Genomic DNA, 21,976 nt, shown 5'->3' on the forward strand with positions numbered 1-21,976 from the left:
TTAGTGCTTCTGAGACATTTATTTTGAATATTCCTGATATTCCTGTTTTGCAGAGAAGGAAATTAGACACAAAACTGCAGTTTTAGAAGAAGCTAAGCTGATGCACTATTTGTTCGTTTCTGTCATATCCATACCCTCCTCTCCCCCTCCCTATATTATTGGACTTTTCATGAGTCAGTTCAGGTTGTTATGTAGAAAATTCTTGTTTCCCACTTCCCCCCTGCTGTAGTAAACGTCCTGGAGTGGTTTGAGGAGAGAAAGCACTGGAGGGAGTGGAGCCCTTCATCTGTCAAGAAAGGTGGGCAGTTAGATTTGTTTACTTGTGTCTTCCAACCTCATAGCAAAGCTAAGTAAACCATAGACAGAGCTTTTTTTAGCCATCATTGAGCAGTACTTTCCATACATTTGCTACATTTCAACAATTGAGAATGTATTATAATCAGAGTGGCTCAGATTGGAAGGGACCATAAAGATGATCTAACTCCAACCTCCCTGCCATGGGAACAGATGCCACCCACTAGATCAGGTTGGCCAAGGCCCCATGTAGCCTGGCCATGAACACCTCCAGGGATAGGGCATCCACAACTGCTCTTGGCAACCTGTTCCGGTGCCTCACTACCCTTACCATATAGTCATATGGTATTGTTTAAACATTTTGGTACATCAGGTAACCTTATGTAGTCTGCATGTTTTCATGTACCTCTCTGCACTGTGTTTTGAATTTTCACATTTCAAACGTTGGAATTATATTTAATTTCTCTCTCTCTCTCTCTCTCTCTTTCCCCCTCTCTTATTTTCCCTCCACAAGGGCATAGTGCATACACTGAGAAGCACATGGATTCTTCACTGGCAACTTAGGAGATATATCAGAGTTAAAAGACTTCTTACAGCGTTTTCAATCTTCTGCAGTTACCAGCTAAGGCATGTGGTTTCAGCTACCTCACCCCGAAGTCCCAGGAACAGAAGGTTTTAATACAGAACAGGTGTTTATTAATAAAAAGAGAGAATTAGTCAGTATTTGTACTGAGTTGCTTCTAAGACATCCAAGACTTCCAAACTTGCTGATCAGAGTATATTGAAGAGCCCCAAATCCACAGGTGACCCAGTGATGTGTTTTGTTTATAGTTTGTTCTTGTTGTATCATTTGTAGTTACTTTACTTGCTAACTTATGTATAAACAAATGAGTAAAGAAATCAGTCATTTTCTCTCCGTAACTTTGTGCCTCTCTTTGCTGATTACCTATTTGCTGAAGCACAGGAGAATCTCTTAATTGTTCTTTTATCTCCTGATAATCATCAGAGCTTAAGGTTCGTGCCTGATCAGGTACTGGAGTCACCTTGATTGATGAGGTATATACATCCATGCAGGCAGTCATTGACTTTGGGTTCTATGCACCCCGTGACAAACATAGAGCAGTCTCAGGTGTTTCTATACTCTGTATTTAGTCTTTTTTTTTTTTTTCTTTTTTTTTTTTTTTTTTTTCCCTTGCTTGCTTTCGGCAATGGAGGGGTGAAGTTGAGACTTCAGTGACAGCAAGATTACTTTGGGGGCCACAGTTTACTTTTCTTCCCATCTGGGAGAACTAGTGCAATTGTCTATTGTGCAAGACAAAACATGGCTAATGACATCTTCAAAGCTCCTTAAGGAGCCATGCTGTGCTGTTGAAAGGGGCCAACTAGAACAGCTTGATCTGCTGTTTTAGCAAATGTACCAGCTCTTCACAGTAAGTTCACAAAATCAGTCAACTGAGTGAATGAGTTCTTTGAGATGTCACCTGTGAATATTACACTTGTGTGAAGAGTGCATGGTTAATTACTACTAGTGAATAGTAAAATTGCTACTAATGAAAGGTGAAATTAGCTTAAGTGATTTGCTCCACACCATCTTCAATATCTCTGGCAGATGCTAGGATAAGATCTACTTCTTCAGAGGGAACCAAATTATAGGAGCTGCACATTAATTTTTTCCTTTTTTGCCTTGTTCATTTTTGTACTAACTCTAAAAAAGGACAGAAGCTATACAGATAGAAGCTTTTTCTATGTGCTCCTTACTTATTCTCAGAATGTACTTATCTTATGCTCTGTGGGAGAGAAGGTCCTTCGGAGAAAAATAGCCTGCAATCGTAATGAAAGCTGTATTTGTTATTGTCCCGATTCTGCTGAGGTAGGTAGATGTTATCTTGAGTGTTTGGTTTATTGCATCTCATTTTAATTATGAAAGAGGACAGTCTCTAAGGGAGCTGCCAGCCAACCAGAAAATCTCTTTATAGAAGATCCAAGACAATCCAATGGATTTCTATATTGTGAAAGTCTGGTTATTTATTTCCTACATGAATAAAACCTAATGAAAGTGAAAATGTTTTAGTGAAATCTGTCAGTTTTGAGTGGTTGTAAGATCTAGCTTTATTTAAAAAAATGTTTGCACTTCTTCAAAAAAGCTGGTGATAATTGCGTCTAGATGAGAAAGAGGAACTTTTTATCTTTGTGCAAATGGTAAATAATTTTTTCAGCAGCCTCTGTTTCTTGGGTGTTCAGGAATTAAAAGGAAGTCAAGACTTTCAAAACTTGTAGCAGGCAAATTTGTTTAATCCATGTCACAAAAATTGCATAAGCTTGCCTACTCCACTCAAGTCCTGCTTCCTGCTGTATTTTTTCTAGTCTAAGCCACCCAGTACATTGTTCGTGAATGTTGGCAGAGTTAGCTCTACTGTGTCTAACACAACTAAGAAATGACTTTTCCTTTATTAGGTACAGTTTGACTAGCTAACAAGGAAAAATGAAGAGTGTGTGTCTTTTGTTAGGTCCATACATCTTCCCTAGTCTTGAAGAATAGTGTTAAACAGTGGTGTTGGTTAGGCTTTTTAGCTGCTAGGTCTCTCAGCCGAAAATTTTGTATTAGTCATGTGCAACAATTTTAAGAGGACAACATGATATAGGGTAAGAACAGTATAGATTATTCATTATCAAAATAATGTGAACAAGATGAGAATATTCATCTGGAAGCAGAAGAGTCATCTGTCACCTTATGAAGGACCTTTCTCCTAAGCTGCTCTACTTATATTTAGTCTGAGTTGTCACATGCTCATCTCTGTGAACTTCTGCACAGCCAGGGAGCTCCCTAAGAAGGGCCACTCAGCAGGTGCAGTATGCTGCTTTTCCTTGTGTCCTGCTAGCACATATGCCGTCCTTGCTTAAGGTGAGGGGAGAAATGCCTCAAAGACTTTATCAAGGGTTATTAGGTTTTGGTGAGAATAGATCCCTGCTATCCCCAAGGTAATGCTGCCCACTACTTTTATGTTAGAGTCTTCGCAGCAGAAAGCGAAACGAATTTAGTGCTTAAATAAGGAAAAACAAAGACAATTTTCTTTGCAAGCCTTCTAGCATTGTGGTTTTGCCTTTCCTTAAGGAGGAGCATAACAATCTGAAATTTATAAAACCATTTCTGGTAAAATATTTTTACATTCTCTTTAATGTTCTCTGGGGTGCATGTTTAATAATAGTATATATTTTATAATATTTTAATGTCTACTTTTTATATCTAGTGTTAGTAATACACTTGCTTTGTGCAGGAGAATTTAATGCTGTAAATGGTTGTCTCCATTAAAGGAGAACCTAGGAAAGCATGCCTTTTTGATAGCAATTTGACATAATCTCTTTCTCTTCTAATTTAGATTTTATTGATTAACACATACGACAGTTACCTGCCTCCTCCCCACCACCCCCCTACACTCCAAATCCCATATACCCCATATGTTACTCTGGAGTATGTAAAAACCTTCCAGGAGTGTTTTACTAATGCCGCTTGCATCCATCTTTTGTTGTTTACTGTTCACATTGTCTTCATGGAAGGCAAGTTTTATTTATAGCTGGTTTCATTTTGATAAAAGTCCTTTAGAAAACAAATATCACAATTCCCTCTGTCAGGAAGTCATGCATCAAAAAAGGTGCTTTGCACTTAGAGAATAGTGAGGTTGATTTTATTTTATTTTATTTTATTTTATTTTATTTTATTTTATTTTATTTTATTTTATTTTATTTTATTTTATTTTATTTTATTTTATTTTATTTTATTTTATTATTTTATTCTGAGTTAATTCCAGACGTTTAAATCTTGGTGAAAGCTCTAATATGCAGAAATGATTTGGTTTCATGGTAGAAAGTGCCATTTCACCTGGAGAGTGTAAATTCAAAACTAGATGAAATGTGAATGGTCTTTTAAAACAAAATCAAAGATAACCTTAATGATTCTATGATAACAGAAAGAGTCTATTAGTATTTTAAATGATCAGCTTTCTCTTTGGACTATAGAAAGAATTTCATATTTCTACTTATTTGTTACTAAGTACAGCGTACGCTATTCAGAAAGGTGAGAAGACATGGTATAATGTGATTTTTCTGAAATAATTGCCAGCCAGCAATACAAGACCCTTCTTAGGAAGCTTTATATGAGCTTTCAGGATGCTCAAATTAATCCTCAAAAGGGAGATTTATATAAAGACTCATCTTAGGTAAATAACTCAAATTAGTTGATTTGTGTAAAGTGTTTCTAGAACCTGTAAATCAACAGAGCTGGAAAAAATCAGGAGGCAAGCAAGTGTGAAGAAGCAACCACATGCTTTAGATTAGGAGTATTAATTTTTGTATCTTGTTAGTTGTGCCTAAATTTAGATGCATCTGTAAAACCGCCCTGATGATTTTAATTTAATTGGCTGCAATAGGTGTGAGGGGTCCTCAAATGCCAAAATTAGGCACACTGCAATCATATGCATGCACACAGAAAGAGGCTACGTTTTGACTTACACTGGAAAGTAGCTCTCGTGCATTAAACAGTACTTAGTAAAGAGGATGAAAGCAAAACTAAGAATGTTCTTTTGGTCTATTTGGCAATTAAATGATGCATTTATTGGTTTTTATTCCTACTTGGTTTAGTGGGATTGTGATGAAAAGGGAATATTTCCACACATTTATTGCATTGCTATTATTCTTATAGGAAAGGACTCAATGCACTATCACTAAATTTTATTCCAAGAAGCAATGACATGACTTTCTTGCCATGATGAATAGAGGACTTGCTTTCTGCTAAAGAATTGTAGTGATTGCTGCTAATCTGTAGGCTCTCACTCTAGGTTCATCAAAGCTGCAAATGCAGGAAACAGCATTCACATAAATTTTGAACTAGTAAATAAATATCTTTATAACTTTTAAGTGTTGGCAGACATGTTTTTAGATGAACTTTATGCTCTGTTTACTATAATTCGTTTCTCTTTGTCCTCACTTGTCTTCCTGTCCCCATCAAATTGAAATGCCAAGGAAAACACTGATTCTTTGATTGTTATGGTGTGTAAAGAGTTACCTTTGAATTAGGAGGCAGATTTTCATGTGACTCATTAAATGGCTAGTGTTTAGTGCTCTTGTTCATACACCTAGCCCATGCTCAATGCATCATGCTATGCAGTGGCTGCGAAATGGGCTGGATTAAATTCCCAGGTTTCCATTTGATTTCCAACTATCACTAGGCATTGTCTCCAGACATGAGTTATATTTTTTGTTCTCGGCTACAATTAAAAAGCACATGGTATTCTACTCTTTCTGCTTAGTTTGTAAGACAGCAAAATGTTAATGGATAAGAATATTTTCAGAAAAGTAGTGGTTGCAGTTATTCTAAAATAAAGTATTGCTAGCCTTATGCATCAAACTTCAGATAACCTTGACAGCAACACAGAGCAGATCTGAAAAGTACTAATCGAACTCTTATATTCTTAAGTCATTGAACAGATACGCATGTTGGAAGATAATGATCTAGAAAAACACTTAACTCTCCTTAACCTCCTTTGCTACATAGGACATGGGCTTTAGTTCTGCTGCCTTTAGTGGAGCATGTGCTCAGAATTAAACGTGTTTGGGTTCCCTTGTTCATTGAAAATCAACGTCAGTATGTATTTAAATATAATGAGAGGTTTAGTAAGAGGCAAAGTACGGTCAGTTCAGTTGTAAATGGGCTGTATTTCAGTACTGTCTGTGGTCATTGCAAGTTCAGAAAGGTCTTTCGTGGAGCTATGAATTGCAGCTTTTTGCTTTCCATCTATTTTCCACTTTCTGTTAAACTAATGATCTGTGTGGAAGCATTAATGTTAAATGTTAGTAAAGTAGTAACATGACTATTTGAAGATTTATTTTTCTAGGTTACTTTACTAAATGAAATAACGGTATTAATTGATTTGGTGCTATTTTACAGTGAAGAAACTATCTTCAGGAACTGCATAGATACTGTGCTTGCATTGGAGGTGGGATGGGGGACATGTCTTCTTTTTATTTACTCTAGCTGCTCCCAAGGAATGGATGCAGAAGGGATGCTCTTACGCAGTTGAAACCTTTAGAGGGACTTTCACTAGGGTATTAATGCAGCTGTGTAACCTAAGTATTAATTAAGGCCTCAAATATTAGCATAAGGTGAATGTTCTCAGTAATGCTGCTTTTCAGAATTTTCTTCTCTGGATTTTTTTCCACATTTCCACAAAGTCTGTTTTCCCCAATGGCACATTTAATATTTTAATTTCATGTTTCCCCCCTCTATTTATATTATTTCTTTTTAGGCACCTTTTCCTGTTAAGTTTCCCCATTATTCCTGAAGTCATATTTTTAAATGAAAGCAAAGGGTGCAGGAGCATAATCAAAAGATCTTTTTCTTTACCACCTCCTCCAAATATGTGCGTGGCTTTGACAAGTGGGATGGCAAACTTACTAAATGGCCATGGCACGTAAAATGATGTAGCATGGAATGAATCATTTTTAGCAGCCCTGATGAAGCAAGAGATGTTCTCATATAACCGGAACCATTTACCCACTTCTCTTCATTACATCAGTGCTACTCTGTTCTCTACTCTGAACTCTGAGAGCTACTTAGCCACCCACATGTTTAATCTATAGAAATCATTCTGAAAATTGTATTCCTTACTGTATATAATTTGATATGTTTTATCCATTTTATGTCATCAGATAATTCATATTTATTTATTTTTAATGAGATCATTTATGTTAAATCGGAAATATATTCAGTGGTCTGGATTGAAGTTGTAAAATTCTGCAAATTCAGATTTGAGTCTGTGCTTTAAATATGGATTTTATATTTTATGTCAGAGATTGTAATTTGGTTTCAATAGCATGTCGTATTTCATTTATTGGATATAGTGTCTTCTTACTATCTTTTTATTATGAAAATAGTTTAATCAATTGTAGAAAAAAACACTTGCTTAATCTTCTTTTCTCTTAACCTTCTGTAAGGACAACAAAATGAAGTCTTACTATTTCAGAATATTAAATGTGCTTTTAAGAAATGTGACCATTTAAAGATGTACGTGACAGTTTTTGTATTGACTTTTTAGTGAGTATTCATAGATTATTTGTATAACATTTTTCCTGCTCTATATTTTTAAACAGTTTTCCACTTAGCCTATAAAATGCTTTCACACTCTTGTTTGCAGCAGTTGTGGTAGTCATGGATGTCACTGGTGACAATTCCTGGGAATTAAATGGGTTACCCATTTCTGCTGTACCTCTGAGCCTGCATCTGTAATATGGCCTGCTGGCCATCCAGAAAACGTGTCCATTCCCCAGGGCAAACTCATTCTAACTGGAGCTGCTTCGCCATAGCAGGCAGTCCTAGCAGGCAATCCATAGCAGGATTGTAACCATCCTCCATGGCATGGAAAAATAAGTAAAGTGAGCCTGTTCTAATAATAACAAGAGGAAGCTTATCCTGAAGTCAATGCTACAACTATAATGCTCATGTTCCTTGATTAGCAAACAGGGTATTTCTACATGGAGCATAGTCAGGGCAGTTACTAAAGTGCAAACAATCCTTGACATAGGATGTTATGAAGGTTACAAGCCTCTGGCGTAATTTAGCTGTTGGTGCCCTATATATACTTGTTTCAGAGGGCCTTTTGAACATCATCTTTCCTTGGAGTCTGAAATTTTTAACTTGGACAGACACAAATCTTTTAGGGCAGTCATACTATTTCATTTTTTTCATGTGGTGTAGAAGAGTGAGAGAATGGATGACTATATATTCCCTGCTTCCTAATTCAGTGGCTTTTCAGAGAGAAAATATACCTAGACATGTTCCCCCCAGGCATCTAAATAAGCAGTTTGGCAACAAAAAGTTGTGGTCTGCTGAGTGCATCTGGACAATAAGCGCACACTTTGTAAAAACAGTCCTACAACTGCCTTTAATCTGTCCTATATATGTGCCAAAGGCTTACCTTTTCCTTTACTAATGTTTCTGTAATTCAGGACTGTAATTCACTTGGGGGTCGCTGCTGCTCTGTCAATGTTTAATTGTTCTAATTACTTAATTATCTGCTCTGGTGAAGTGGTAAAGCCTTGACATTTCACATTTTCCCTAGGAATATGCATCTGTAATATCTGTAATCTGTTGGATATATCAATCTCTGTATTTGTTAAATACAGGGTAAAATGATTTAGTAAATCCAGTCTTCTAGTGATGATGAGTTTATCATTAGTAATTTCTTTTACTGGGCCACTTGGTCACTTTTTTTTTTTTTTTTTTTTAGCCTCTATTATGTTTGTGAGGGGTTTCCTCTTTAAAATGAATCTTCTTACCTTTCAATTTGCTGGTGAAACAGAAAGGCTAAAGAGAATATGTTGGGTGAGATTTTTGAAGGCTAATTCAATTAAACTGGAAAGTTGCTTTACAGTGAAAGACAGGTGAGAAACATGGCCTCATCAAGCAAGGAATTTATCTTGTATACAGACTGTTAATTGTGTATTCAGGTATCATAGCAGTCCCTGTTGAATGATATGGTAGGGAAGAGCTGTAATAGATTGAAGCTTTGTATTTAAAAAAAATATATAAAAAATAAATGAAAAAAAAAGGTGTTTTTCTGTAATAAGTTTTTGTATGCACATTGTCTGATTTTCATTGAAGAAGCAGAGAAAGTAAATTCCAGTCAAGCTTTCGTGTAGTATATTTCTCTGTAATAAAAAAAATAAAAATGAAGAGATGAGGATCTTAAATGCTATTTACTATTAAGAATTTTCTTAAATGTGTCTTTTTTTTTTTTGTTTTTCTCTTACTTATCTAAGACTGGGAAAGAAAATGTTAGTATTTACATAAGTATTTTTGTTAGCTGGGCAATGCCAGCTGTTAAATGAAAGGAATTAGAGAAAAATGCATTAGGGCATAACTATTCCTTCAGTTTTCGAAATTAGAATGACTCTTGGAAAGCTGCAGAAGACGTTAGCTTTTAGTACAGAAAGAAGATTGGTAGAAGATACTACAATTCTACTACTAGTAGCAAGGTAATGCTTGTACACTTATTGTGACGGGGCTAAGTACCATTTATTCTCCGTTTTCTTTTACTGAAGGCAAAGGAAGAGGATCCTTTTATTTCATCAGTAGTATTTACTTGGGTGATAGCATTTGGGAGGGTGGAGGGAGACAGGGTGGTACAAAAATCAGTGCTTTACAAAAATAATGTACAAGTTCCTTTGAGTAACTTGGACAATTTCTGTTTCTGTAGCTGTAATTATCAGCATTCATGAAACCAACTCAATAAGCTCCTGAAGATCTGTGTTCCTCCTCACCCCACCTCCCATGTGAAGGGACTGTGATCCTGTTGTAATGATAATTACAAGTTTTGGCTTCATTTTAGCACCCTCTGTCATCACTTTACTGATGTCCAGTAAAGTGTACACTTTATTTTATTATTAGTGTACACTAATAATAAATCTACATTAAAAATAAATCTACAGGAGCAGAATAAAACTTCTTTCTAAAGCTACAGGAGCAGAAGAAAGCTTTTTCCTACTATGGGCTTAATGCATAAAATTGGTTGATTATCTGGACACAAGAAGTCATACATGTATACAAACAGAATAAGTAATGCCAGAGAAGAAACCGGAAAACATAAAATCCTCCAGTCTCCACCAACACTGTGATGATTCAGGCCTAGGGAACATGTTTCTTGATGTTAGCTTTAATTTTCTATCTTTCTAAAAGCGTGTGTACTTTCTTGATAAAGCTCTGGACTGGGACTTGGTAAACATGAACAAGAAGCTTATCTAAGATGCTGAGAGATTTGCCGAGGGATGCTGAAAAAGTCACTCATTCAGTCTATTCTGTATATATATTTTTTTCAATGTATTAAGGCATTATGTATTGAATTACCTTCTAAAGAGTGTCTACAGATGAAAAGTCTTTATTGTAACATAGATCTTATTATTGCCACAGTTTATTACATTTTAGAGTATGTTTTTGTGAAATTAAGCTATCATAAATTCAACAGGCTAGGTGGGTTCCTGACATAAGGGTGGGATTTGTTGTGAGACACAGAGAGGACGAAGAACAAATTTTACTGTTATTGTTTCTAGGCTGGTGAAGTTAGAAATGCATTTAAGCTTCCAGGTCTTCCCATGACTTGGTCAGGGCAAGTCTTATCAGACACCAGCCCCCATCTTCTCTGCAGTTTTATCAATCTGTGGAAATGACTTATGGGTTTCCTTTTCAGCTTCCTTACCCTGCATAGCATAGACATGCCTAGAAGATGTGGTTTTGTGGCACAGCCAAGCCTGTGATACCCTTTGTGACTTGTGAATGAGGCAGCCCACTCCTAACTGCCCTCCTACTACAGCTGTTGTGCCAATACAGATTCCTGTCTGATCTCACAATATGTCAGTTTAGGGAGTTAAACCAGCATAAAACTATTCATGGCTAACATGTGTGGTTATTTTTTCTCCTGGTTAACGTTCTCATATTGACTTATCCTTGGATTCCATTTCAACCTGAACCATGCCAAAATGCAGAGAAAAGCAGTAAGCTACATTTCTGCGTTCTTTTTATAACAAGATCTGAAAATGAAATTAAAAAAAAAAAAAAAAGATATTGAGGACAGTTCTATTAAAAAAAAAAAACTTGCACAATCATTTTTTGTGCTTGCCTATTAAAGCAAAACCTATGTGAGAACAACTTTTTCATAATCCATAATGAGACTGTATATTAGGAAAAATGTTATTGAGAGGGTAGTAGGCCAAGTACAAGCCTTGGAAGGCATTTGTCTAACATAAAGTTATTTAGTAAGACACTTTCACCTTTGAACTTCCTTAATGTAATCTTATTTCACAGAGTGGAAATGCCTTTCAGGGATCTTATGCTCAGTAATGTGAACACATAGACACGTATCTGATAGTGATGGCATTAACTACCAGTAACATGACACTAACAACCTCATTTTGTTGTTTGCATCCTTCCTGTCTGCCAGGTGTAGGAAAGGAGGAGAAGGTGGCCAGTCACAGGTGGGTTTCTGCAGAACAAGAGAGACTGACAGAAAAATGGTAGGCTACCTACAAAACCTGATCTGTTTTCTAATGGTTCTTACCCATACACCTGCTGGTGTATTCTTATTACAGTCTGCTTATTTCCATTATCTGTCTAATTTCTTAGGGGGCGCTATGCATGGATCTTACAAGGGCAAAGTTTAGTAATACTCTAAAAGTAACATGACTGCTAGAAGGAAGGATCCTTCTCGTATACTGTATATGGATTAAACTCAAAATAAAGACTTTTTTTTGAAATAAACAAAAATAGTTTTTGCTAAGCATAGTCACCATATACTCCCTGAGAGGATGTCAGCAAAATCCACAGAGATTTATCTTTTCTTCTTCTTTTTTTCTTTTTTTTTCTGAAAAAATGTTCCTTGATTGCTAATTACTGTTACAGTTTACTAGACTGTCCCTTTCCCAGCTCTCCCTTTCCCCAGCTTTGCTTTAATTTTTGCTTTACTTAGAAAATAATACCCTGAATTTTCTTGCAGTGTTTTGCGCTAGCAAATTAGCCAACCAAAAACATAGTGGGAATAACTTTAGAAAAAAGATGAATATTCAAAAATGCTGTGACTTAGGGGAGCTGTGGGAATGAATGCCAATGGGTACATTTTTATTTTCCTTTGTGCTGAGTGCAGGAATGATTCATTTCGCTGTTGGTTAAAAGTCCGTTTTATACCACTACATAAATTTATATATTCACCGCCAGGATTCAACGTAGCATCTTGGATATGATTGTGATTTAAGAGCTTGCTTTAAAAAATATGAAACTTGTCACCCTTCAATTGCATGTACTCAGCAAGGCCACCCTAGTAAATGGGTCAAAAGAAAATCCCAGCTCAGGGTATCCTTATATATATCTTCCCTGTCTCCTGTACAGTTTTTAAATTTGGGTATTGCAAATGGCCTCTAGCTTTAGAAAGGAGAAGAAAAACAAACCAAAGACCTGAATCAGTAGTATGTTCTTATACCAATGCTTTTAAATTTCATGATTTCAGAAGCTGGAATCAACGCCACAAGACTAGATTGTTGATGATAAATTTATTGTATTTAGAAAGCAGTTTCTAGCGAGACACCAAAAGAGCTGATATATAGTTTACACTGGCCTTTGCAGCTAGCGGTGCTATGATTTACATTGTCTTCTGTAACAGTGCTGATTTTTATTACGTGTGTAGTTTGTTTTAGCTTAGTAGGCTAGAATGAAATTATTTCAATAAATAGGCTCTTTTAATTACGAGATTTTCTTTCTTTCCCTTGACATGTAGTTATAGGGTTATAGGGATTTTTTTTTTATTATTTTTTTTTTGGAAGGGTAATGGTTTTGTTAGTTTTAATCTAAATTAGTTATCTTTGCAATTCCTTCAACTATGCCAAAAATGCTGGATTTTCATTATAGATGCAAACAAATCTGTGAGAAAGCAAATGCTTTGGAATAAAGCCTAATTGTTATGGCTTCATCTTGCAAATGAAAGATGTGACTTAAGCTCTTCTTTCAAAGCTGAGATTTCCTTTGAAACAGTGTTTCAAAGTGCACAGAACTTGCACACTGAGCAACTGCTTAGATTTCTCAGCATTTGGGCAAAAGGTTTCGTTTGCCTTGGTCTTGCAGATAAACATGGTTTATACTGCCAAGAAGGGAGTTGCTAAACCCTCTTAGCATGTGTGCAGATGGGGAATTCTGCAGCACTATCGAGTAGGTTGAGAATTCCCCATGGCAGTGACTGGGGAATGCAAACACTTGAGATGTGTTGCTCTGGGAAAGTGGCAGCACTTCCACAAAAAAAGATAGTAGTAGCTATGTGGGTGAATTTTTATCAGTGAAGATAACAGCTTGTGAAGATCTCTAAGACGTGTTGGATGAGAAGAAACTTAATTTTCTCAGATTTATAAAGGCAAACTCTGGTTAGACTTCATTTTAGTGTGCCTTAGAGCCTCAGTGTGATATTCCATGACTTGTAGCTAGAGATTAGTCCCTGATTAAAAAGCATGAAGGTGGTGTTATAGGTTTAACACCTTGTCTACTTCTGATACTGCATCAAACTAATTAGATCAATTCAACTTTGCTTCTTCTGAAAATGTTTGGAGGAATTTAATTTGCTTATCTTCTATTTGTTTTGAAGTTACATTGTCACAACTGGATACTTGCTTTGGTTTCAATTACAGAACTTAAAATTTAGCAAGTACCTTGAATATGTGGTGGTGTTAACCTTACTGGACAGCTAAACTCACCACAACTGCTTTCTTACTTCATCTCTTGAAAGGAAGAGGGGGAGAAAATATGATGGAAAAGGATTCAAGAGTTGAGATAAAGACAGAAAATGGAGATTGCTCTACAATTACCATAACAGGCAAAACAGACGCAGCACAGGGAGATTAATGGAGTTTATTGCCTATCACTAGCAGCTTAGAACAGTGAGAAACTAAAAGCAAACTACAAACACCTTCCGCCCATCCACCTTCTTCTACATACTCCCCCCAAGAGATGCAGAGGACCAGAATGGGGCTGCGGCCAGTCCCTAATGCTTCATCTCTACCTTTCCTTCATGGTCACTCCTGGCTCACTTCATGGACCCTACTCCATGTGGGGTCCCTCCCATGGGATGCGTTTTTCCCAATCTGGTTGTGCATGGGCTTCCCACAGGCAGCAGCTGTTCAAGAACTGCTCCCATATGGCTCTGTAGCATGGGGTCCATTCATCAGGAGCAAACTGCTCCAGCATGGATCCCCCACGGGCTGCAGCTCTAGCCCAGGGTCTGCTCCTGTGGAGGCTCTCCATGGGCCGCAGCTTCCTCCAGGCCTGCTCCACTGGGGGCTCCTCCACAGGCTGTAGCATGGAGATCTGCTCCATGTGGGACCAGCCTGCTCCAGGCTTCAGGGGAACTGCTAGTCCATGCCTGGAGCACCTCCTGCCCTCCTTCTGCACTGACCATGGGGTCTGCAGGGCTGGCTCTTACTCCTTGTTCTACTAGCTACTGTAGTGCAGCAGTTCTTTTTCCCTATCCTTAAATCTGCTCTCCCAGAGGCCCAACGACCATCGCTCACTGGCTTGGCTCTGGCCAGCAGTGGGTCTCTTTGGAGCTGGCTGGAGCTGGCTCTGATCTGACATGGGGCAGCTGCTGGGCTCTGCTCATGGAGGCCACCCCAGCAGCCCTCCTGCTATGAAGCCCTTGCCACATAAACCCAGTGCATTTCCATGAATAATTACACTTTTCTGCCCTGCTTTCTTAATAGTTTGTTTGTATTGAGCACGGTTCATTTTCTTTATAAAGGAAAACAAAGCATGTTCTTTCCCTTTAGATAAATGTCCTTCTTTTATTCTATAGGCAGATTCTATTCCATGTCTCTTCTGTTATTCTATAGGCTCCCCAGGGAAGCAGTCATGGCACTGAGCCAGCTGGAGTTCAACAAGTGTTTGGACAATGCTCTCAGACATATAGTTTGTTTTTTTTGGGTGGTCCTGTGTGGAGCCAGGAATTGGACTCGATCCCTGTGGGTCTCTTCCAGCTTGGGATATTCTGTGAGTCTGCTTCATTCCATTTTAACAGATCTCCTTTGTTGAATGTCTTTAACTGATCCAAATGAAAGATTTTAATATGGTATTGAAAGCGAGAAGGTGTGAGAGGGAATTAAAAGATTGTTAGCATACAGCAAGTCACTGGAACTAAAGATGCTTTGCAATAATTTCCTTTATTGTCCCTTTGGGAAAGAATTGTATCTGCTTGTTTACCTAGAATGCTCTTAGCTCATCCCTCTTAGGATTTAGTGGGTATTGAATACAGCAATGTGTGGAGGCCAGATATATTCTAGAAGGATAAGAATGCCTGCATTTTGCCATGGGAAGTGGAATTATCATCTCCATCCTGCGCACAACAAGCTATTTATCATGCTCAGAAAACAGCAGTAGGTAACAAACTTGAAACCTTTGCAGCTAGGAGACCGTTTATATCATCCCAAACATTATTTTTGTGAAGAAATGATTCTCACCATCATGTTATGTTGTGTTCCAGTGGAGTGCTTTAGTCATTTTGTATTATATCTTGTTGCACTTAATTTATGTAATTGATGTTCAGTTACTGAAAATGAAACAATACAGCTCTGAATTCCCAAGTTTCCTTTATCTTTGTTTAAGATCATTTAGTGTTTATTACAAAATTGTTGACCCTTTTAGGGGAAAGATCCCCAGCCTGTCTGGGGATCAAGTGTTTTGTCTTAGAAGTAGATCAGTTATGGGGAGTATGAGCTGGGGGAGAGGCCTGAGGGCTTCTGACCAGCGAGGGATGAGGAGGTTTAAGCAAGCTGTTCTGACTCAAATTGAAGGGATTGTGATCCTAAATACTTATGAGATACTTTGAAAGAAGGTATGTCTTTCAAGCAAAAGGCCTTCAGAGTGGAATCCTACTGAGCAGGTATTTGGTCTTCTGAAAAAAATTCTCAGTTTAGGCATATGCTGTCTCAGTCTAATATCCAGAATTAAATGGAAAGCTCAGTAAAAAGATACTGAATCAAAGTCTTTGTGTCAAGCCACCAAATCATAGGCTGCAAAAACAGTCAAGGTCACCTAAAATAGTGTTCCCCATATGTTTAAAAAACAGCTTCTTCCATGGGAGCAGTTGCTTTTAAATTAAATTAAAATAAAATAAATCCATGTTAAAGATATAGACGTAATATGAAATGAACTTTGAAGTTTCTTTTTATTTGAAGAATTAGGAACTGCATGTCTTGCATTTTGCAGAGTAATAAAATGAGTGTCTAAAGGTCTACTCCAAATTCCACTTCAAATCAGGGAAACTTTAAAAATTGATCAATCCTTTGAAAAAAAATGACGACTTCTCACCTACCCTGTTCTTCAGAAAATCTTCAAGGCTGAATTTTCTATAACCATCCTGAGAACCTTAATCTACTACTTTACCACACACTGTGAAAATTTGTTTGGTTTATATCTAGTTGAAGTTTTCCTTGTGTGCTCATCACCTCTTGTCCAATTGCTGTTTCCACCTGATGATGAATTATAAGAAGATAACTGTCTAACAACCCATTGGGTAGCTGAAGACCACAATTGATTTCTCACTCAGTTTTCTCTTCATAATGATATTTCAGAAACCTGTATTTCCAGTCTTTAAGTATTCATCCCTTTTGGTCCATTTCTTTGTTATTTTTCTACCAGGATGCTGTGATAGACTGTGCTAGAAGTCTTGCTGACATCAGGATAAATGACTTCCATTGCTTTCCACTGTTCTGCAGACCCAGTCACTTCATCGAGGAAGACAGGTTGGTTAGATACAACTTACCCTTCGTGAATCTATGACGACTGTTCTCTGTCATGTTCTTGTCTTCCATTTGCCTTTGAATGGATTCCATGTTTGAATGGATTCCGTGTTTGCTTGTTCTACAATTTTCTGAGAGACTGAAGTGGAGCTAGCGGCCTGTAGCACCCCAGATCCTCCAGGTTTATTGTTCTGAAGATAGGTGTAGTATTTGACTTTTTTCCAGTCATCATGGACTTCTAGTCATCAAGTATTTTTCCACTTGTGTTCTGATGAAAATTTGAGTTATTCTTTATAAAATTGATTTACCAGAAACTGGTATAATTTCCTATGAATTAATGTAAAAGTGGTTGGGCTGGGTTAGTTCTAATGTCTTTCTAGCCCAGTGACTGTGACCAGGAATATACATCTAAATGTGAATTTTATAAAGCAATTGTGTAAGTGTACTTTCCCTGAATGTATATCTCAGTTTTGAAGAATTTTTAACTTAGTTCTGTTTTGATGTCTGTATTTCATAGCCCTCAGGAATTTATCCCTTTTGAATCTATCCCAATTTTTAATATCCATAGTATCTAGTGGCAAAGAGAATGTTGATTCTGAAATGTTTCCTTTAAAAAATATATATATTTTTATTTCCTGGACTAACTTTCTGCTGGAACTATGCCTTCTGTGAGACAATGTGAGTCCGGATGTATACCAACTCTTCCTGAGGAGTCTTTGCGATGCATCTTGAGAGATATTTAATTGAGAGGCATTGCATTGTAGGGGAAACTGGGAAAGCCAGCATTGCATATTTATGTTTCCACAGGAAAATGTAAATAAGTAAGGTATTGTAGTTTTTAAACAAAGCCACACACACAGATTCCATACTAACCTGGTATCCCCTTTTCTGTTGCTTAGCTGCAAAAGCATATTTGGGGGTATCCTTTACTTGGACCACATTGCTAGATTTTGTCCTAAACTTACCTAGATTTGCCTGTTTTAATGTTAGAATAGGTACATCTTTGTCTACTTGACTTTCAGTCCTAGCTTTACATTGTAACACTACAATGCGATTACAAACATGAATTTGAGAATTGCTACTTCTTAGGCCTGAAGATGTCCCAGTGCTCTTTGAATAAAAATTAATATAAGTAAAGCAGACCCTTTTCCTTAGATCAGTGCTCTGCCCTCCTCCCCTCCCCCCCCCCCCCCCCATCTTTCTTGCTTTCAGAATCTTCATGAAATGAGCAAGGAGGAATTTTAAGGTTTCTTCAAAGCGAGGTTCTTGTAGACCATCAAGGGAATATTGATGATTTAGGGAAGTATTTCCCCCCCGACTTGGTTGGAAGGGACTTGGGACTTGGAGGTTGATTCCTTGTTCCCTTAAGCTTATGTTTCTTTCATTAATAACAGAGGGGAGAAACAGTTAATAAACTTCTGTAAATACACGTGTGAATTATGTAAATTACATGCTAACAATAATGGAGAAGAATTCATATCCTTGCATTATAGGACAACAGTTGAATTATTTTCCTGTTCTTTTTTTTATTATTATTTTATTTTTTATTATTATTTTTTGCACAGTTTAGAGGAGTCACTGTCAAGCATTCTCAGTTCTTGACTGTACCACTGTCGTGGTTTAACCTGGCCAGCAGCTAAACACCACACAGCTGTTCACTCACCCTCCCCCCTCCCTCTCTGGGGTGGGGGAGAGAAACGGGAAAGTGAAGCCCGTGAGTTGAGATAAAGATAGTTTATTAAGACAGGAAAATAATAATAACAATAATGATGATAATAGTACTACTACTAATAATGTATACAAACAAGTGATGCACGATGCAATTGCTCACCACCCGCTGACCGATGCCCAGCCTAACCCCGAGCAGTCCGGTCCGCCTCCCCCAGCTAGTCACCCCTATATATTGTTTAGCATGACGTCAGATGGTATAGAATACCCCTTTGGCCAGTTTGGGTCAGCTCTTCTGGGTCTGTCCCCTCCCAGCTCCTGCTGCACCCCCAGCCTGCCTGTTGGCAGGACAGAGCAAGAAGCTGAGACGTCCTTGGCTTGGTGTAAGCACTGCTCTGCAACAATTAAAACATCGAGGTGTTATCAGCACTCTTCTCATCCTAAGCCAAAACATAGCATTCTACCAGCTACTAGGAAGAAAATTAACTCTGGCCTAACTGAAACCAGGACAACCATATATAAACATGAAAGGACTGAAGTAGTTCATTATTTAGTGTTGCAGATATATTTTAATAGCTGTGGTGACAGATAATAATCCCATTGTATTAGGTATGCACAGTTTTGTAAGCACATGGTTTTAATGTTGCTCTAGCCATGTTTAGTCAAATAGATGCATAGCTACATATTTGTAAATGAAAACATTGGTTCATAATGTTCTTTTTACATTCTGGAGATGTTGCTGGTTGCCAGCTAAATAGCACCAACCACCACTTAGAATGGAACAAAGTAATTGGAGTTGGTTCTTCTTTGTTCAGCAAAGAAATTTCCCCAACCTGCTACACGCTGGTGGGTGCAATGTAGTCCTTTCTTTTAAATATCCAGCTACTTCAGAAGTTCTCCTCTTTGTTCTCATTTTGGTATTCAGTAACTGAATATTGATATGTTTCCAAAATATAGAGTTCCACATCTGTTCTTTCCTGCCAAAGGCCAAGAAAAATTTCTTTCTATGTGATATGATCATCATATGGAAACTGGCCATTTCGCAGTTCTCAGTTGCTGAATATAGTAACTTCTTGCTTTCCTTTTCATATCACATGTTCGGAGTGAGGTCGCTGTTCCAGGATGGAATACATTGAACACTGATAATGTGACTGAATGAAGTATATGGGAAATTAAAGGAAGTATTTGCCATATACGTATGATTGCACATTATTTTAAATGTGTGTAACATATGCCGACATTAACTCTAATAATTTTCCTTCACAAAATTGTCTTCAGATTCTTATCACAGTTTTTCAAATCATGAAATATTGTGAAGTTTCTACTTCTAAGTTGTATAAGAGAAGAAACAGCATGTATCAGATACATTTCAAAGCAACTCTGTCACTGGGCAGAGGAATTTTAAACTCAAAAGCACTTTGTCAGATTACCTCATTCAAAGGTAAAAGTGTTCTGGTTCATGGAATAAATATATTTTTAATAAAAACTACATCATATTTTTTTTTATCTATTTGTGAAAAGAGTCTAGTTAATAGCAATGAAAAAGCGAAGTCATCTGTTTTTGTATGTATTTACAGTAGCTAACATGCTCTGAATAAGTGCTTGTGGAAGCTTCCAAAGGGGTGGCAATTACAAGCTGAAAATAGTTTCCAGTATACTATGATACTATGTCTTTCGTGCTACTGAAGTGCTATCTTTATATATGGCTTGATTTAGCTTTTTTTTTTTTTTTTTTTTTTTTTTTAAATAGTAGAGCACATTCAGTAGTAATGCATTTAGTACATATTTTAAGTAATTTTCCTTCAGGAGACTCCAGGTACATGTCAGTTGTAAGGTTTAGATCTTGTGTCTTCATTCACAGAATTGGCTCAAGTTGTGCTAGCAGGGTATTGTTTTCTAGCAACTTTTTAATGGTAGCACTGGTAGCTTTATTTGAAGTAAAAGAAAAAACAAATGAGTCTATATTTTTCCTAACATAGTTCTTTTGGTCAGCTCAAGAGAGAGGTCAATTTATTAGGCAATCAATTTCTAGCAATTCAAGAAAATGCCCGTTGGTTTTGATTCATCATTAGTTTGTTATTATTTTAACCATTGATTTATTTTAGCAGAGATTTCAATCAAAACTCCTAATTACTTATCTTGAAGACAATTACATTCTATCAGGTTCTCTTTAATGTTATGTAACTTCTGGTGAATGTATAAAAGATGAAATATTTATTTATTTATTTTATTATTATTATTTTTTTTTAACGGTGTACTTTGTGCTCCAGTAACCTCATTCTTTCCATCTAGCTCTATTTTTACTTGACAACTGCAGGAATGATGTTCCCAGAATGAAGAAAAATGGAAAGTTAGTTGGATTTTGACAAGAATGGACCAACCAATAGCAAAAATAATTTACTTTCTTTTGACGTAAATGTGTCAAATATTGAAAAGTATTTGATTGCTGCCAAAGCTAGAATGGTATTATATAAACTTCATATTAACTTACACTTTTCCGAAAAAGTTCACTTGGACTTTTATTCTGGGATCATCTAAGCAGTGCTTTTTTTTCTAGGTCTTATATTAATGAATTATTTGGCACTATTTTTACATTTGGCAGTAATTTTTCACTGGAAAATATTTTTATACTAAATTTAAGAAAGTGTTTCACTACATTATTTATATTGTTACATTTTTTAACAATTTATTTGCTTGAATTTTTTTCATAAGCAATAAAATACAGAGTTAATGTTTTTCACATCAAAGTTTTATTTGCTTTAATGAGAACAATTCCTGTTTAGCTCTGTTTCTGGAAGCTAAGACTGAAAAAAAGAAAGTCTCCTTAGGTCTTCCAGATTCACTTCATAAACGCTTTGGAAGATTTTGGTGTGTCTGCCATTTTTTTTTGTGCTTTCACTTGAAATGTTCTTAGTGAGAGCTCTGCTGTGGATTCCATATTGAAATATTTACTCAGATAGATATCTCGCTATTTAAAATATTTCAACTGCATGTTTTCGTTCCAATTGTTTTTAGCTTAGTTACACATATAATTCTAAAGAATGTCAGTTAGACTCATCATGGGCCAAATTACATTTTATTTATCTGAATTAATGTAAATAGGTAGGTTTGTAAATGGGTAGACACTCATGCATCTTTTGTGATATGTATGCAATGCTTGTTATACCACAGTCTCAGGAAACACAAACAATTTTAAACTAATTCAGTTGGAGGAAAACCACTGACATTTCTAAGATTTCTGTTGTAAAACTGAAGTCTTCTGATTGGTTAAAGTGGGTCTAAATTTGTCCAGGGTGCAAAAAGGTAGTTTTGACATTTCTATCACTTTTCTTCTTTTAGTGCTGGTGTTCATGAGGTTGAAAACATTGTTTCAGCAGAAAAAGATACTGGGTTTAGTCAGCTGAATCTGTTCTTTTATCTGACTTATATGTATAATATGTATGTATATTTTATCTGACTTATATATATTGTGTCAACAAGGGAAGGAGGATGAAGGAGGAAACTAGGAAAATCAGAAGTGAGATAGCTGGTACTTTTCTATTTGTCACCACTCAGGTAGGTTTAAAGTGATCCTGAAATTACAGCCTTGCATCCTTCTGTCCTTTTCTCAAAGCATACCCATGTATATATACCCATGTATAAGAATTACCTTTATTTTTACTCACTAGTTCTGGAATAATGCTTCAATAGGGAATGTATCATC

General features: G+C 36.7%; 1 long non-coding RNA gene across 1 annotated transcript; it reads left to right on the forward strand.

Moving 5' to 3' along the window:
- The first annotated feature begins 1,891 nt into the window (after positions 1-1,891).
- LOC137851781 (uncharacterized) lies at positions 1,892-20,992 on the forward strand. The gene is made up of 4 exons (XR_011093465.1): positions 1,892-2,164; positions 11,280-11,313; positions 16,505-16,608; positions 20,566-20,992. It is a non-coding gene; the product is annotated as an uncharacterized lncRNA (long non-coding RNA).
- Positions 20,993-21,976: the final 984 nt, after the last annotated feature.

The sequence above is a fragment of the Anas acuta genome, chromosome 2, assembly GCF_963932015.1.
Source record: "Anas acuta chromosome 2, bAnaAcu1.1, whole genome shotgun sequence".
Taxonomy (NCBI): domain Eukaryota; kingdom Metazoa; phylum Chordata; class Aves; order Anseriformes; family Anatidae; genus Anas; species Anas acuta.